The sequence below is a fragment of the Rhinolophus sinicus genome, linkage group LG16 (assembly GCF_036562045.2).
Source record: "Rhinolophus sinicus isolate RSC01 linkage group LG16, ASM3656204v1, whole genome shotgun sequence".
NCBI lineage: Eukaryota > Metazoa > Chordata > Mammalia > Chiroptera > Rhinolophidae > Rhinolophus > Rhinolophus sinicus.
In genome coordinates, this window is record NC_133765.1 from 18,800,595 (window position 1) to 18,816,754 (window position 16,160).

Consider the following 16,160-nt stretch of genomic DNA (forward strand, 5'->3'; position numbering starts at 1 on the left):
CCCATCAGAGACAGCTCCCGCTTCCCCACCGATGTGTCCCCTGCTCACCTGCCTTAAGGCGAGGACATGTGACCACTTAGGCAGCCTCCTCATCACCGCAGGGCATCTTTCTGCTCCACTCAGGTTACAGGGGTGTCTGTCCTCAGCTCCTTTGACTGTGGAGGTTATTTCCTGTTTTTCCTGTTTCTTACTTGGAGCATATTCCTCTGTCTTCTCATTTTGTTTGATTCTCTGTGTTTGTTACTATGAATGAGATGAAATAGTTATCTCTCCCAATTGGAAAACGTGGACTTGTGTAGAAGTGACCTCTGTGTAGACTGCGCTGTGTGCTGTGACAAGCTGCATGGGGTCAGGGTGACACTGGGGTTCCAGCTGACCTGCAGGTGTGGGCTCAGGGCAGGTGTCCTGGTGCAGGAGTGTGTGCGGTGGGGCCCCATTGTTCTTGCTGGAGTGAGTTCCTGGCAGGGTGTCCAGGAACCCTCCACTGAGGCCTTACACAGTGTCCAGAGCACCTCGGTCGAGCTCCCAGCTGAGCTCTCCAGGTGGAGAGGAAATGGAAACAATGGCGCTTACCTCCTCCTCCAATTCTGGAGTCTCCCCTCAGATCCCACAGCTTTCCCAGTCCCCAACCTTCTCTATGAAGTCCCTCTCTCTCCTTTGCTGTGCAGAAGCTATTCAAGCTGTCTCTCAGAAAAAAAAAAATGCCCTAAATCTAGGTGTACATTCATTGTGTTCCAGGGAGAGGTGAGCTCAGAGTCTTCCAATGCCACCGTGTCAGACCCGCCCTTGCTAATAAATTGTTTGATAACATTTGCATGATTATTTAATTTCTCATTATCTGTGTTTGAGAGGCTCAATGCATGTAAGAATAATTCTTGTTAACTTCTGCAATTCTTAATAACCAAATGTGCCTCTGAGAGGTTAGATAAAAAAGATTGTATGTTTAAAGTGTGGACACCAATTTCAATGTATTAAGTGTGGGGAGAGGTGACCTCACACCAGCAAGCAATTCTGCAACACCAGCTGGGCTCCCTCTGCTTCAACGCAGTTCTGTCACTATCTACCTGGAGGCAGCGTCAGATTCCACAGGTTACGGGTTCAGTCCCACAAGACTGCCCCCCATTCTCCCAACCCCACCCCAACTTCAGAAGCCACTCACACAAATCCAGGTTATCTATCGCCTTTACTTCTGATCAGCTATAGGTGGAAGGTTCCAACGGTTCCTCCCCACACTCCTTGGGTAAGATTAATTAGTTACAGGGGCCCACAGAACTCAGAGGAACATTTTACTTACAGATCAGTGGCTGATTATGAAAGGATATCACTGAGAAATACCCATATGGAAGACATGCACAGGGGAAGCTGCGGGCAAAGTGTGCGGAGCTTCCATGCCCCTTCCAGTGGAGCTAGTCTCCAGCACCTCCAGTGCTCACCTACCCTGAAGCTTTCAGTGCCCAGGTTATTTGGGTTTTCATGGAGGCTTCATTACATAGGCACAATTGATTGACTCATTGGCCATTGACAAGCCATTTCACCTCCAGCCTCGCTCCCCATCCCAGAGGTCAGGAGCCCATGACTGAAAGTTCCAACCCTGTAATCACATGGTTGGTTCTCCTGGCAAATATCTCCCAACCTGAGGTGAGGCCCTAAGGCATCTCATTAACAAACAAAAGACTCTTTTATAGCTCTCATCACTTAGGAAACTCCAAGGGGTTTAGGAGCTCAGTGACAGAAATGGAATAAAAACTAAGTATGGATTTCTTATCATAAATCACAATATCATATATGTGTATATATTAGACACACTTGTATGTGTGTGAGGTGTGGTCAAAAAGCACAGTGAATGTTTCAATTAAAAAATATGTTACAGTAAAAGACACATTGCCATTAACCCCCCTCAAAATAAGCCCCCTGCTTTGAGCACTTATCCCATCATTCTTTCCACTTTCTGAAGCAGTTCTGAAGTCCTCTTTCATGAGTGTCTCTAGTTGTGCTGTTGTGGCTGCCTCGATGTCCTGAATCAGTTGAAAACATTTACCTTTCATGGTCATTTTGACTTTGGGGAAGAGACAGAAGTCCTACGGTGCCAGATCCAGTTAATGAGGTGGATGAGAACACACCGTAATGTTTTCATTGGACAGAAATTGCCATAGGCCAGAAGTGATGTGTGACACGGAGACTTGTCATGATGGAGGATGATTTACAGCACACTTTAAAACACACCTTCTCTCAACCGTAGCTCACACCTCACTGACGAGACCAAACAAGATGAAACTGGTCACACACTGTTACTAAGGTTCCACGTGCTCCTTCCCACGTTGCAGAACCCTGCCTTTCTTTTGGACGGCACTCAGCAGCTGCGTTCACCATAGTTGTTGATCACACCACGTATGTGTATTCATACACACATAATGCACCTATATACACACTTATGTAAATTTTTGAAAAGAATGAGAGGATCTCAAATTTAGTACAAAAGGAAAAATGACAAAGGATAATTAAAATATCTGAAAACACAAAAATATTAGCTTCCATGGAAACTATAAGCTAAAATACAATGACAACATACTTGTTAGAAATACAATCTAAAATATGACCAAGAACATAGTATTTATTACACACATCACCATGCATAAGCTGGGAGGTCATAGTTACTAGCAGGGCCCTGATGTGTGTCATCCCTACACACTGTCTCCCCTGTCACAAGGCACCAAGGCTCACGATACCCTCTCTCATCGAGAAGGTCCAGGTGGCGATTAGGAGCCAGTGGTGAAGTGATGATGGGAAGGGAGCTGCACATGGCAGAAGGACCAGGGCCCAAGAGCTCCCCCTGCAGGAGGAGCAGAGAGCAGCTCCCTCTGCTTTGTGGGTGACTGCTTGTCCCAGATAAGAGCTGCTTCGGGCTGTGCTTTTATCCCTGAAGGCCCGTGCTGATGCCTGCTGCCCATCATGGGCTGGGGGATGGATGTCCCATTGCAGTAACTGCATCGTTTCCTCCCGCAGTGTGTCAGGACCACATGCTGAGAGCTCAGAGGTTCCTGTCATGATGGTAGCATCTGACCTATGGCTCAGAAGCTGTTCATATCATATCAGAACCTGTTCCCTCCTCCAAGTTCATCGTCACCAACTGCACAGGCCTCCCAAAGATCCTGTTCTCAGCCCTAAATTCCCTGGAGGTGAAAGCAAATGTTTCAAACAAGAGCTCTAGTTGCTAACAAGCAGAGTACTCCTTACATCTATGTTCATAGATGATATTGTCCTCATATTTTCAGATCTGATTCTGTTCCTGTTGGACTTGGTGTCACGATTTCACTAAAATAAGAACTTGAGTTTGAGATAAACGATCTCTATTTTAAGTTCATAGAATGTTTCTTGAACGTTTGATGGAATTCGCTCATGATACCTCTGGCTTCGACTTCGTTTGAGGGAAGATGCTCATTGATCCGGTGCACATACGTCTGTATGTGGATAAGCATTACTTTTTTTTTCTCTTATTAAACACAGAACCTCGGAAACTATGGAGATGGTCAAGTGAGGAGTCAGCACAGTCACTGGAAGCAGTGAGAGAAGGTGGTAGAAGCAAGGGGATGACTGACACCTGGGCTCAGATGCCAGGAGCAAAGGACAGACACGTGTGCCCCGAATGGAATCTCCTTGTCCAACGACTGAGGAAGGTGAGAAGAGGAGGCTGGGCCGTTTGGAAGAAGCCCCACAACTCTGATGGTTGGAACTGAGACCCCTGCCCTCTTCCCCAAGTCGCTCGTACTCTCAGTTTTCTTGGTTAGGTTTCCTCATGAAAATGAGTTCCTGAGGTGTGACTGTCTGTGCATCTTTCCTGGACGTCAGGCCTGGACAGCAACTCCATGCAGGGTAAATAGTGACATGTGGTGCAAGGGTGTGAGTCAGAGCTGAGATAGGTCCTGAGGCACCAGATGCAGGAAAGTCACATGTTGTGAGGACACGACTTGACCGAGTGTGGGAGGGCCATGAGAGTATTGTCCCACCTGGCCAGGCCCACGACCCTGCCCTCTGAGGACTGTTTACCTGAACCTCTGCTGGGCTCAGATCCTCCATTTGAGTCCCTGAGACTCCGCCCAGCACCCTGCACAGGCTCCCTGATTTTGTAGATGGGTCTCCGGTGACACCACTCAGGACAGTAGAATGAGTAGGTGCCCTCCATTGGGTTTGTGCTAAGACATTAGTTGTCTCCGGGTCACTATTGTCAACAAGGCTGCTAAATACAGCGTGTCCTGCGCATTCCTTAAATGACCATATGTGTCAGCACAACCTGGCCTGTGAGTTTGCTTCTCCAGGTGTCTGGGTGATTGTCCAATAGGACCCTCTACAACCAACTTTAAAGCTTACACTCCCCCAAAATGCCTCATACGTGGAAACACCTCTGCATGGTTTCCCTTAGAAGTGATCTTCTTAGTGTCTGTGCTGTGTTTGTCGCTGTCGCTGTGTGAGGGTCTCCTGATAGGTGCCCCTCCCCCAGGTGCAAGCAAACCTCATGGAACTAGAGAAGGATCATTCATCGGCCGTTGTTTCATTTAGGTGTTTCCTTCCAGTTTCCATTTCTTTGCTGAAATTGCCTACCTCGTCCTTCATTGCAAGGAAATTTTACCCAAATACCTTGCGGTGAGTTTGTCATTCAGTTTGGGAGAAATCATTATCTTAATCTCACTACGTATTTCAACCCACAAACTAGTTATAGCCATGTCAGTTTCATTTAATTCCCTCATAATGTTTTGTACTTTTTAGTGTACAAGACTTTCATTTTTCTCAGATTTATACTTAAATGTTTCATGTTGATGTTCTTAAAAAATGATATAGCTTTTCATGTGGTGTTTTTTGTTTCTTTGTTTGTTGTTGTTGTTTTCTGGAGGCTGCAGCTCACAGTGGAGCATGTGTGGATCGAACTGGCAACCTTGGTGTTATTAGCACCACGCTCTAACCAACTGAGCTAATCGGTTACCCTGTAAACGATGTCGTTTTTATTTTTCATATTTCAATACTTCATTGCTGGTATACAGAATACACTTCATTTCAGCGTGTTGGTTTGTATCACAGAACTCAGATTGTAATGCTCAGACCTGAATCTTATCTGACTCACTCCTCCACCCTGAGCGGGACAGGGCCTGAATCAACCTGATTTGACCTCGTCAAGTGTCAACATTGGGAAATTTTTTTCATCTCTGAGCAGGGAAGATCGGCTGTGAAAACATCAGCACAGTGAGAATCTGTGAGCAATAAATCAATCTAACAGTTGAACTGCAGAGAAGGATGTGACATGGTAACAAGTACTGGCCCAGGAAAAGCAGGTGCTGGATGAAGATCTGACCACACAAGTCACAGCTGAGCCTGACTTGGTCAGACTCACCAGCAGGGTGACTGCACCAGGCCCGGAGGGCAGAGAGGAGGTTTCTGTCTCACTTCCTTGTGGGTCTGAAACACTGTGTCAGTCTTAGAGTTGCTATCCCATGTATTACAGTAATAGTCAGCCTCGTCCTCAGGCTGCAGCCCAGCGATGAGCAGAAGCCCTGCATTGGCCGAGGTGTCTTTGGATCCAGAGAAGCGGCTGGGGACCCCGGAGCCCTGGTGTTTATCTGAGTCTGATTTAAATCTCAGGAGATACCGGGGAGGGCTCCCTGGCTTCTGCTGGTACCAGTATATCCGGTAGCCCCCAACATTGAAGCCGCTGCTCAAGGTGCAGGTGAGTCTGGCTGATGCTCCCGGAGATGCAGAGAGGGAGGGCGGCTGAGTCAGCACAGGCTGGGAGAGGGAACCTGCAAACACAGACACAAATGGGAGATGGAGCAGGGACGGTACAGTTTTCTGAACAAGAAGAGACAAAACAAGGGTAGTGACTCCCCTTTGCATGTCCCCACCTGCGCAGTGACAGAGGAGCACGAGGAGGACAGGAGTCCAGGCCATGGTGCACACAGCCCTGAGCCCACAGTGGGGCTGGGCTGCCCCAGGCCTCTTTTCTTCTCCACCCTCTGCCAGAGGAGGGGCTGTCCATGCAAATGTGTGTCCATCCACTGACTGCCCAGCCCCTCCCTGAGCCCTGGTGCTGGAGCTCAGCTCACACCCCAGACTGAGGAGGTTGGAGGCTGGCTTCACTCCTGGGAAAGCCCTGGGAGGTGGCACCTGTTGAGACCACACAAACATCTGTGCTCAGGGGACAATGCCAGGCCTGAGAGAACAAAGCTGCTGAGTTCCCATCAGGGAGCACAGGGCCCAGCCCCAGGCTCAGGCTCATTTGATTGAATGCCCCTCACTGAACAGCTGCGCAGAGACCACAGGGCTGTCTCACAGCGCCCTCTTCTGGTCACAGGCCAAACACCTTCTCCAGGTCAAACCACTGAGAAACTAGCGGTTTGTGCAGCTCAGCAGGACACTGTCTCTACTCACACATCCATGGCGCGGTTCTCAGACACTGTGATTCTGTTACATGTAACTGTTACTGTAACATCTCAGTACCAGGACGAGACTCCATCTGTGGAAGGTGCCTTCACCACCAGTGAGTGAAGATATTGCAAAAGGAAATGCACAGTAAACGTCCTGTCCAACCTCTCAGATGAGAGTTGATTCGCTTTCAAGCATTTATAGGGTTTGGTCTGAGAAATGACATAAAAAGGGAGTTTTTCAGCAAAACACTCAGTGGCATATTCAGAGGAGAAACACTCAGCAAACATTTCAATCATGTGATTCATTTACAATTTTCATAGAGATCAAATTTGATTTGGTGATTAGTAAAAACAAAAAGGCTTTGGTAGCCTTCACATTTACCAGTGGAGAGTGTAGTGTGCTCCTTATTTTAGGAATTGACTTCATATTCTTATGTTTGCAGTGCTCTGCTGTTCTGTGTCACATGTTTCTTATCAGGATTTTGTCTTAGGCATCCTAAATTTATTTCTATTTTAAGGAAAATTGTTCGAACGTGTATTTTCTTACTAATTGTATTATTTTAGTAGCAAGCTAAATGTAAAATTGTGATGTGTTTGCAGATATGGTGAATGCTTGGGCAGTTGAATACAGAAACCATCTCTCCATCACTGTGTCCCATAACCAGCTCTGGTTTAACTGTGCAAATGGGGCGATGATCCCCAAAATAGATGCACAGAATATTCTAGTAAATTCCTGTTACCAGCATCACCCAGTTTCCTCAGGCTCTCTCTCCATAAGGTACCCAGAGAGATCTTTCTCATTCAGCCCAGGCAGGTCACTGCCTGCTTAAAACCCTTCAGTGAGTCTTCACTACAGTTTGCATAAAACCCCACCTCCTCAGCTCCCCTCAGAATCCTCCATGTTCTGGCTCTGCACTTTCCACACCCACCTTAAGCCCCTCCATTTGTGTTCAGACCTCCAGATTGACTCACATTCCTGTCACTTCAACTGCCTGGATTCCTGTCACTTCTTGGTCTCCCAGCCAACTGATCCTCTGTCTGTTGGGAGAAGATGGGCTTCAATTTGAGATCACAATGAAAACACACATTTGGGCAAATTTCAGTGGCTTTTAATAGGAGGAAATACACACGTCATGAGAGGAAATGAGAATTAAATATGATAATGTTGAAGTTACAGAAACTGTAGAGAATAGTTCACAGATCTGCAAGCCCCCATCATCCCACCACAACCATCTTCAATAGGGCTCCTATGATTTAATTCCCACCCTCTGTGTCCCGATCCTACTCCCTCGCTGACTATGGAAACACACCCACACACCATATCCCGTCATCGGTATGTGCTTTAGCATAAAGAGCATTTAATGTCCCCAAACTCTTGCACATAACAGTATGGATTTCAGCTGCTCTCACATAAATGTGTGTGTGTTGTAATCTCCAGAATCGTTAGATAATCTGTTGCTGTACTGATTAAAAGGGTAAAGGAGGAACAAGGCATCCTATGTTTGGAGCCGTGAGGTTCATGGATGACATATGAGTAGAAGCAAGTTCAGACCAGCACACACGTCCTCAGACAATCAGTTACTGGCTTCCATCACTCACGTCCCCAGTGCAGACTCCTGTCTTCTTCACACAGACATTTCCACCCCGTCATTCTTCCTTCATGAGTTTTCCCACCAGGTCCTCAGTGGGTCATTGGGTTGAGGATTTGAATATTAAATTTCATTGATCAAATGATGGATTTTGAGCCGGGCATTTAGTATCACGTGACTCCTTATGATCTTACAGTCTCCTAGTTACGTGAAAAGTGAGCAGGCACTCAAACAACTACCGTGCACTTGGCAGCTCATTTGCTCACAGGGGTCGTCTTCTGACCTCTGATTTTGCTTCACATGGACCCGTTGCTCCTGTCTTTCTCTCGGACCCACACGGAAACGCGGACTCCAAGAGTGCAGACCTTGCCATGTCTTTATTCATCTCTGTATCCCATGCTTGAAAAACACTCCTTCAGCCTCAATATTGGAGGTGAATTACCATATGACCCAGCAATCCCTCTCCTGGGTATATAACCCAAAACATCTGATAACATTTACTGTAAAGATATATGTGCTCTGATGTTCATTGCAGCTTTATTTACAGTGGCCAAGACAAGGAAACAACCAAAGTGTCTTTCAATAGATGATTGGATAAAGAAGAGGTGGTATATATACACAAGGGAATACTACTCTGCCATGAGAAAAGATGAAATAGTGCCATTTGCAACAACGTGGAAACATGGATGGATCTTGAGATAATTAAGGTAAGTGAAATAAGTCAGACAGAAAATGTCAAGAACCATGTGATTTCACTGATATGTGGCATATAAAACTGAAAGCACCAAAGAAACAAGACAGACAAACAAAGGCAAAAACCTCATAGACACTGACAATATAGTTTAGTGGTTACCAGAGGGTAATGGGGGAGGGAGGTGATAGATGAGAGTAAATGGGATCAAATATATGGTGATGGAAGGAAAACTGACTCTGGGTGGTGAACACACAATGTGATATATAGATGATGTATTACAGAATTGTACACTTGACACCTATGCAACTTTACTAACCATTGTCACCCCAATAAATTTTAACTAAAAAAAAAAAAAACCTCCCTCAGAGAATAAATGAAGACACACCTGCTATACATTCATGTGCATTGCATAAAATTACAAAATCTTAACTGTACACGTAATCTGGTTAAAAAATGTACCCTACACTCTGGTTGAGAAGAGATTCCATGTGATTTGGTCCAGGCACTCTGAGCTCATGTGAGTCTGTGTAACTGTTTTGTCCAACAGACGGGAACGCAGGAGCACAGAGAGATCACACATCTCGGCTCCGTCCAGCTGAATGGAATAAAAAGAACTCAAGCCAAAGTCCTCTTAGTAGCTGAGAACCTGACCTTTTCACTCAGTGGTTCTCAAACTGGGGTGATGTGAACCCCAGAGGCTATTTGGAAACATCTGAGGGTGTTTCTGTCTGTCCTGACGAGAGAGTAGGGGCAACTGTTGTGTGATGTATGGATTGCAGAGGGTGCTTCCAAATGTCCCACATGCACAGAACAGCCCCCTCCACAAGCAATGACCCCAACCCCATTGTCAGTACTTTTGAGGTTCAGAACCCTGTTCTGAATATATCACCTCCACGAAGTGATTGTGAAGAGAATAGGGGATCATCCATCAAGACGTAGGGGAGAGAGAAAATTTGGAAGGAAAATAGAGGGACTCATAAACCTACAATCTCAACACAAACATTCCAGCAGGAGACAGGACAGAGCACCCTCCCAGGGGGGGACAGGCTGAGGGCAGACCCAGGACAGGGAGGATCTGGGGAGTTTTGGTCTCACTTCCCCGGGGTCGGGAACAGTGTGTTTGTAGTTGCCTTATCTAGACTGACAGCAGTAGTCGGCCTCGTCCTCAGGCTGCAGCCCAGAGATGGTCAGGGAGGTGCTGTACGAGGAGATACTGATGGAGGCAGAGAATGATCCGGAAGCCCCAAAGGTCTTGTGTTGTCCTCATAGATCACGGTGGTGCGGACACTGCCTGGGTACTGCTGGTCCTAGTGCACATGTCTGTCCCCACATTCCTCGCTGCTCCGGGTGCAGGAGGTGGCAGCCCTCTGCCCTGGAGACCCCGACACAGAGTGGGTCTGAGTCAGCGCAACTTCGGCTCAGACTCAGCAACGACGGAGCGACACAGAGATCAGTGAGGGCAGGACAGGTGTGGTTCCCAGTGAGGAGCGAGAGGTCATCCTCCCAGGTGACATCCAGGTACCCTGCAGAATTCACTTCAGGCACCACCTATGCAGGGATTGAAAAAGGTGAGGAGGAGGGGAGCTCATGCCATGGGGGAGAGGTCCCCAAACTCTACTTCTTGAGCCCCACGGCCAGACCTAACCCCTCAACCTTCATATATGTCACACTGACCATGAGAGTGGGAATCTCTATGCAAATCTTCTACTTCCCAGAGGCTGTACAAGACCCTCTTTGGTCCCGGGCCAGGGCTCCAGCTGAAGAACAGAGAGCATAGGAGAGAGCACCCCAAGAAGACACCAGAAATCTGAAAGAGACAGCTCAGGAGTTGGGGAGCACTGGTGCCCTCTCGTGGATGCGGAGACATGGCAACACAAGGCTGGAGCTGGAGCTCAGCCTCCTGCCACCTCATCTGCACCCCTCACAGTTCCAGCCTTTTTACATCGGCTCCTGTCACTTAGAAATATCCGTGTGAGGTCCCTCCGTGTCCCTCTGTCACCTGATCACTCCGGTCTTCTTATTGCTGAATCACTTTGTATAGTGTTTACATCCATTCACCTAATGAAGGACATCTGTTGCTTTTAAGTTCAGACAATCATGAATAAGGAGCTACAAATTTGTGTGCATTATCTTGTGACGAAACAAGTAGCTGATTTAAGTAAATACCAATGAGTGCGGTTTCAATATTGTATCATATGTGTGTGTGTTTACCTGTGTAAGAAACTGCCAACGTGTCTCCAAAAGCAGCCATGGCGTTTGATTCCCAGCAGCATGAATGAGGGTCCCTGCTGCCCCCAGCCTGGGCATCATCTAATGTCATCAGTGTCCTGAGCTTTAGCCCTTCTAGTGGGAGCCTGGTGGTATCTCATTGCTTAAATCTGTAGTGCCCTGATGACCTACTATGTGAAACATCTTTTCTGATTTTTCTCTGCCATCTGGACATCTTCCTAGGTAATGAGTCTGTTCAGATCTGCTCAGTGAGGAGATCACAGCCCAGTACCTGGGAACTCAGGGGCTCCTGAAAGATCTGCAATCACGGATGGAAAGAAACTTAGCACCTTTAAGATATCAGAGCTCAGGAAACTATCAGTAAAGCCCAGGCAGGTACCAGGGGACATACAGGGGGCAGGGCACAGGGCCACGTGGTTCTCCGGGGTCACACACAGTGCACATCTGCACTTCCTGTCATTCAAAACTAGCAACTGTGGGGACATTTTGCTTCTGGAAACAAAGTCAATATTTCTGTATTGAGAGATCAATATCTCCAAAAGTAAATATGTTAATTGACCTCGTAAAGATAGACAGAGTTTAGAGCCCGAAGCCCTCTGGTTTTAGTAGCACAAGTGATATTAGAAGCCAAAACTTGAGCAAGTGTTGGTAACAGGTTGGGACCAAAACTGGGTTACAGGGAAGAAATAGGTCACACAGGAGTGGATGGGAAATGTTATCTGATTCTCCAATGAAAAGAAGCTCTTTGTGGCATTAGGGTTGTGTTCAGCTCTGTAACAGTGACCATCAGCCTCGTCTTCAGGCTGGAGCCCAGCAATGGTCAGAGAGGTTCTGGTAACAAACATGGATCAGGAGAATCATTCTCAAAACACTGGAAAGCTCCTTATTGCTGCCCTAGGTTAGAGGTGGGGACTCAAACTGAGAGCCCTTGGGACCATTGTCATGGTCACCTCCAATGTGTAGGCTGCTCCCAATGAAGAACAAGGTGACCTAGGATCTGAGTTCATCAAGAGCTTCACAGTGGGAGTGACACAGGGACTTATTGGGGAGTTCCTGCTCCTGACATCCCACAACCCACCCCACCCCCTGGATTGTTGGAAATTTCCAGTGGGGTCTGAGAGGAGAGGAGGACACAGTCAGTGCCTGTGGGCTCAGGAAACACACTCAGGAGTCCCCTCGGTCCTGAGTGGGGTCAGCTGTAAGATTGTCTCATCCACGGACACTTCACCCCCTTCCCTGGACCAGAGTCAGCATTTCCCCAGCAAGTGTGAAGAGACCCCCACCCTCTTGTGTCCCATATACAGAGTTCCTGGTTTCAGATCCCAAAATTCTCCTTGGATTACACCCCTGTCCCTGACTTCACAACTGAAGCTTAGGTACCCAGTGAGGGTTCCAGCTCTGTGCCTGGAATTCCCCCAGGTATGTGTCTTCACCCAGCATCTCACGTCTCCATGCCTCGTTCCTGGGACACACGGTTCCCTGCCCAGCCCTGAGCACAGGAGCCTGGGAGGGACGGGAAGGTCTCTGCTCTGACCCCTGGGAGAGCAGAGTCCATGCTGTGGAGGTCGGTCCACCTGCTGGGATGCTCCCTGTGCTCTGATGAAGATGAAAGCTAGGAAAGGCTAAGTTACCTCATTTCAAGAGGAAAAAGGCAGCTTCCCAGTCCTTGGTTTCATGACATGAAAACCAGGCAACATCAGTGTCACCATGGATTATATTGTTTTTCTTTTTCCTGAGGTTTCAGAAACACTGAATGTAAAATTAGTGGAGACACTAAGAACCAGAAGGTTCTTCCAAGGATAGTGTGTGAATATCAAGATACTTTCATAAATTTAAATTGTCATGGAACATGACTCTGAACAGGCTGAGGTTTTTGTGCCACTTCCCCATCCATGTGTGTCACTGTGTGAAGCATTATTGTACCAGATCATACAGTAATAGTCAGCCTCGTCCTCAGGCTGCAGCCCAGAGATGAGCAGAAGCCCTGCATTGGCCGAGGTGTCTTTGGATCCAGAGAAGCGGCTGGGGACCCCAAATCCCAAACTAGTACTGCTGGAGTAGTACAGGAGAAACCTGGGAGGGCTCCCTGGCTTCTGCTGGTACCAGTATATGCAATAGCTGCCAACACTGATGTCACTGCTCAGGGTGCAGGTGATTCTGGCTGATGCTCCCGGAGATGCAGAGAGGGAGGGCGGCTGAGTCAGCACAGGCTGGGAGAGGGAACCTGCAAACACAGACACAAATGGGAGATGGGCAGCGACCAGGGTAAAGTTTCATGAGTGAGAAGGGACAAAGCAAGACTAGGGACTCCCCTATGCATGTCCCCACCTGCGCAGTGACAGAGGAGCATGAGGAGGACCAGGCCATGGTGCACACAGCCCCTGAGCCCACAGTGGGGCTGGGCTGCCCCAGGCCTCCTTTTCTTCTCCACCCTCTGCCAGAGGAGGGGCTGTCCATGCAAATGTGTGTCCATCCACTGACTGCCCAGCCCCTCCCTGAGCCCTGGTGCTGGAGCTCAGCTCACACCCCACACTGAGGAGGGTGGAGTTTGGCTACTTTGTGTAAATTGTCCTCACTGAGCAGAGGGGTAGGGACCACAGGGCAGTCAGTCCCACAGCGCCCCCTGCTGGTCCCAGGGCATACACCTCCCCATGGCCTAAAGCCCTGAGAGCCCAGCTGGTTTCTGCAGCTCACAAGGTCACTGTCTGTTCACACAGCCATGGTCTGCTTCCAACAAATGGAACTACCTTATGACCCAGCAATTACACTTCTGGGTATTTATCTGAAGAAAATGAAAACACTAACACAAAAAGATAATCTGCAACCCCCACGTTCACAGCAGCATTATTTATAAAAGCCAACATATGGAAATCACGTAAGTAATCATCAATGGATGAAAGGATAAAGAAAATGTGATATATGTATAAAATATATATAATGTTATATAAATATTGTGTATTTAATAATGCATATAAATATTATATATGTCATTCAACTATTAAAAGCAATGGAATCTTGTCATTTGGACAACATGGATAGAGCTTGAGGACATTACGCTGAGTAAAGTAAGTCAGACAGGGAAAGACAAATACCATACGATCTCACTTATATATGGAATCTAAGGAAACAAAATGAAAAACAAACAAACAAATATACAAAAAGGTCATAGATACAGAGAATAGATTGTCGGTTGCTGGAGGCAGGACTAGGGAGTGGGAGACATGGGTGAAGGTCAAAGGTACAAACGTGCAGTTATAAAATAAATTAGTTATGGGGATATAATGTGCAGCATGTGGACTATAGTTAATACTGTATCGCATGTTTGGTAGTTGCTATACATTATAAATTACATAAGTAGCCACTTAACAAAAACTGAATTAGCTGAGTTAACAGGAGGATTTAAGCAGACTGAATACTCTTCTTTCATTGAAGTTAGATAGTAATGGTAAAATAATTATAATAATTAATAATAATAATAACAGCGTTTCCATGGTTGACTTGGCATTAACCCTGGAGGCAGAATCTTTGCTTCTCCGTGCTCTGACCTCCTGCCCATGGAACGTCGGCTCTCACCTGCCAAATCTCTCCACTTCACTTCACACTTCTGGGGTGGGGGTGCAGAGTGTTTCCCTTAATAAAATAGGGACATGATATAGACTTGGCACTCAGAACACCACAACTCAATAACTGCCTTTCAGAGCTGCTCCATTTCTTGTCAGTTTTGGAGAAAATTGTGGGACAATCTGCCTCCCTCTTCCAGCTCACCTGCTCCCACTTTCTCCACCCACCTCGCTTTACCTCAACTGCATCAGGTTTCTTCCAGCTTCAGAAACTCGCACATGCTGTTCCCTAGCCTGCAATGCTCTTCCCTTGGCACCCACACGACACTTTGAACACTCTCATTGACGTTCTGTGGACAAAAATCAGTAACCTTCCAATGAGTGTCCTTTTTATTTAAGTTTCTTTGGATACAGTTTGTTTGCAAACAAAGAAAACTGAATTCATGATATGATCTCTTGCAGGAGGTCCCTCTCTGTTTTTCACTCAGTTCTGTATTCTCAGTGCAAACACGAACTAAGTCACCTCTGAAAGTCTTTAAAATTAAGTAAATTTACTACAAATTTAAACAGTTTCTTGAAAATTATGTTTCAAAAAGCCAATAACCTTCAAAAAGACACACAGGAGGTAAAAATACTAGGTCGAACCAGGTTTCCTGTTCCTTTCAGCTCCAAACATTTACAGGGTAACCACACACACTCTTATCTATGTATGTGTGTATGACTGTGTGTGTGTGGGCAAGCATGTGTGTGTTTCTATGTGTATGTCTGTGTGCATGTATGTGTATATGTATATGTACGTAGTGCATGTATGTAGTTACATTTGTTTGTTGAATCCATCCCTGTGATTTTTTATATAAAAGCCAACACTGCAATATATTGTTATGTCCTTCCTTCTTCAGAAAAAACTGCAGCTACAACACAATTGTGAGCATGATTCTTTCCTCTTTACCTTATATTTGGAGACCTTTCCATGAAAATACCTTTCATTTTTATTTTTAAAACTGCAGAAAATTCCACTGGTTAGAGGTACCGTCCCCATTTGAAGGGCATTGAGAGCTGAGATATAAGCTGTGTCACTACATCAGATTTCAGATAGTTTTCTTCAGTAGTTGAAAAACATGACCATTTCATCTTGATATTTATAAATATATTCTTTTCACAGTAATTGTGTAAAATAATGCCTTTTAATTTTTACAGAAAAATTTGGTCCAAAGACCGTCAGCAATAAACTCTGAAACAAAGAAAATTAATTGAATAACACTCAGAAAACAAAGATGGTTAAAAATCACGTAAAGTACTAAACTTTAACAGCAGACAATAAAAGACAATTTTAGTTATGCCAAGTTTGGGAGTTTAGCCCCTAAATTAGGTAATTAACCTTGGAAACAGTGGGCTGACGGGAGCGTTCCTATGCGTAGGTGTCGGGGATGGGAAATGGAATGAACCATATGAATCACATTCAACTACAACAGGGTGAACCACTCGTCCTGTTTACGCTGGATGCTCCTGATTTCAGCGCTGAAAGTCCCATATTCCAGGGCACCCTCGTCCTGAGCAATGCAGGGTATATGGTCCACCCATATAGAACTTCCAGTTGTTGAATTTAACACAAGTTTATTATGTTTGAAAAGATTTTATGTATGCAAGGTGATAATCAAACTTTACTCATACAAATTAT

The 16,160-nt window shown here is 46.2% G+C and overlaps 1 pseudogene; it reads left to right on the forward strand.

Moving 5' to 3' along the window:
• The window catches only part of LOC141569259 (LIM domain only protein 3 pseudogene), a 42,391-nt pseudogene that overhangs the window by 22,809 nt on the left and 3,422 nt on the right, over positions 1-16,160 (forward strand).